The sequence below is a fragment of the Octopus bimaculoides genome, chromosome 15 (genome assembly GCF_001194135.2).
Source record: "Octopus bimaculoides isolate UCB-OBI-ISO-001 chromosome 15, ASM119413v2, whole genome shotgun sequence".
NCBI classification, from domain to species: domain Eukaryota; kingdom Metazoa; phylum Mollusca; class Cephalopoda; order Octopoda; family Octopodidae; genus Octopus; species Octopus bimaculoides.
Window position 1 is genome coordinate 28,625,409 of NC_068995.1, and position 2,964 is coordinate 28,628,372.

General features: G+C 35.1%; 1 protein-coding gene across 2 annotated transcripts in view; it reads left to right on the top strand.

Moving 5' to 3' along the window:
• Positions 1 to 2,964, top strand: part of LOC106874375 (tripartite motif-containing protein 59) — a 107,159-nt gene that overhangs the window by 3,183 nt on the left and 101,012 nt on the right. The window lies entirely within an intron of this gene.

Sequence of the window (2,964 nt, forward strand, 5' to 3'; positions counted from 1 at the left end):
GATATATATATATATATATATATATATATATATATGCGTGTATCTGTATGTGCTTAGATGAATATTTAAACGCATGTATTATGTATACGAATTGTTTACATTTAAAAATCATACGTGTATATTTATGCGGCTTTGTGTGTATTAGGCTGTAAATTTACGACAGAAAATCCTTCAGAGAAAACGGGTTATAAACAAATTATTAGTTTAACGGTCAATGAGAGATTACAAAAGTGGAAATACCTTTGACGTTTCGAGGTTTAAGCACGTCTTCAGAAAAGTATTTAGAAATGTAGAGGAAGAAACAGTTCTACAAATGGGTAAGGTGTATGTATATATGTATGGCATGCATTGGTATGTATGTATGTATGTATGTATGTATGTATGTATGTATGTATGTATGTATATACACACATTTATAAAATGTGTATGCGTGTGTATGTATCATCATGATCATCATGATCATCATCGTCATCGTTTAACGTCCGCTTTCCATGCTAGCATGGGTTGGACGATTTAACTGAGGACTGGTGAACCAGATGGTTACACCAGGCTCCAATCTGATTTGGTAGAGTTTCTACATCTGGATGCCCTTCCTAACGCCAACCACTCCGAGAGTGTAGTAGGTGCTTTTACGTGCCACCGGCACGAAGGCCAGTCATGCGGTACTGGCAACGGCCACGCTCGAAATGGTGTATTTTACGTGCCACCTGCACAGGAGCCAGTCCAGCGGTACTGGCAACGAACTCATTCGAGTGTCTTTTCACGTGCCAATAGTAATAATAATAATAATAATAATAATAATAATAATAATAATAATAATAATCTATACTATAATGGAGAAAGCTTTTTATTAATCAGGTATGTAACAATTACTAAAAGCAATAGTAAAAGTCTGACCGCCTGGAAATATTTTTATAAATTCATATTCTAAGAAATTTCCTGTAATTTCGATTTCTGAAGTTTGTTGAATTTTTTCATTGCATTCATTGCGTCTAATTCTTCATAAATTTAAATATTCATAGCATTCACCGCGAAGTAGATTTTAATGTTTAATAATGAACAGTATTATTTCGCAGGCGACATTTTACGTTTTTTATTTGCAAGTCTCTCATTTTCGCTCGCCTCTATTTTCATTAATGATAATTTAATAATAGCTATATAACTTTGATACGAGGCATAACTTTAAGAATATCATTAGTTTCCGGAGTTTGTTAAATGAATATTTTTGATAAAATGAAAATTCTTTAATATACCGGTATAATTTTTTTGTTTTTAATGAAGAAGTGATTTTATTGGTATGGCTGTTTGGAACGTTATTAGCCTTTCAATAACAACTATGTGATCGCTGTTATTTCTAGCACGCTAAACAAGATAGTTTTTAACGAGCTTTAACTTATACGATTTTTTCATCTAATGTTTGTAATGTTCTCTTCCCCACCTCTTTTTCTCTCTTACACACAAACACTCTCACAGTCTCTCTAATTTAAACACACGCACTCCAGGTTTGATTTTGTTATCACACAAATATTACATTTGAATTTTGCAATTCAACATGGGGCGTCAAAAAAAAAATATGCAACTGAAAAAGAAAATTTAGTAGTAAAGGTACAGCGGCAGAGAGAAAGACGGACAACTGAATTAGATGAAACCAGGGCAAAGTGACTGAAATAGATGTCTGAATATGTACGGAGACGTAGACATGATTCTGTTTCCGCTATACATGACCGACTGGTTAGGGTGTTTTGAGAAGAGAATATTCTGCTTCAAAATAATGGTGTCAGATCACAAATTGTTGATGCAACACTGAAGAGATCTTTTCTTTGGGATCACATGGTAGTAGTGGAGTTGACAACCAATATAAGATTTCTTACAGAAGGTCATTCTGATGAAAGAGAGTTTGCTAATTAGCTTCTTGATGTAGGAAATGGTAACATCTCTGTTGAACAAAGCCTTGGTGAATTCAAAATCAAACTACCCAATGACCTTTGCCTTGAAAGTGGTGCTTTTTCAGATCTTTGTGATTTTGTATATCCTCCGGCAGGGGATGGTGGTGAACCCTGCTGTACTCTTTCATCACAACTTTCTCTCATTCTTACTTCCTGTTTCTGTTGTGCCTGTAATACAAAGGGTCAGCCTTGTCACGCTGAATGTCCCCGAGAGCTACGTTAAGGGTACACGTGTCTGTGGAGTGCTCAGCCACTTGCACGTTAATTTCACTAAGCCATGCGCCATCGCATTATTATTATTATTATTATTATTATTATTATTATTATTATTATTATTGTTCAGTAGTTTTATTTTTATAACGTGCTTTCACTTCACTACCGCGCGCAGCTCTGTGTTCCTTGGGTATGTGCTGTGGTTTGCTGTGATGCTTTTATGGTTACTGTATTGAAAGTGTTTTGCGTAAGACGTGTGCAGTGCTCAGTAGGGCAATTTTCTGTATGTTATATATATTTGTAAGTCCTGGTGTTTTTGTTATGTATTTGTCTGAATATTTTTTTATTATATCTAAGGCACCTACTATGATAGGAATTGTTTCTGTTTTTAGATTCCACTTTCGAGTTACCCCTATTTCCAGGTCTTTGTATTTTGAAAGTTTTTCCAGTTCTTTTAGGGAAACGTCGTCATCTATTATTAAGCTGGCAGAAAAGTTAGCACGCCGGACGCAATGCTTAGCAGTATTTCGTCTGCCGTTACGTTCTGAGTTCAAATTCCGCCGAGGTCGACTTTGCCTTTCATCCTTTCGGGGTCGATAAATTAAGTACCAGTTACGCACTGGGGTCGATGTAATCGACTTAATCCCTTTGTCTGTCCTTGTTTGTCCCATCTATGTTTAGCCCCTTGTGGGCAATAAAAAAAAAATTATTATTATTATTATTATTATTATTTAAAGGATTGATGTTACACCTCCTTTAAATATTACCAAAATGAAGCAGACTGAGATGTTTATTTTGAACTTGT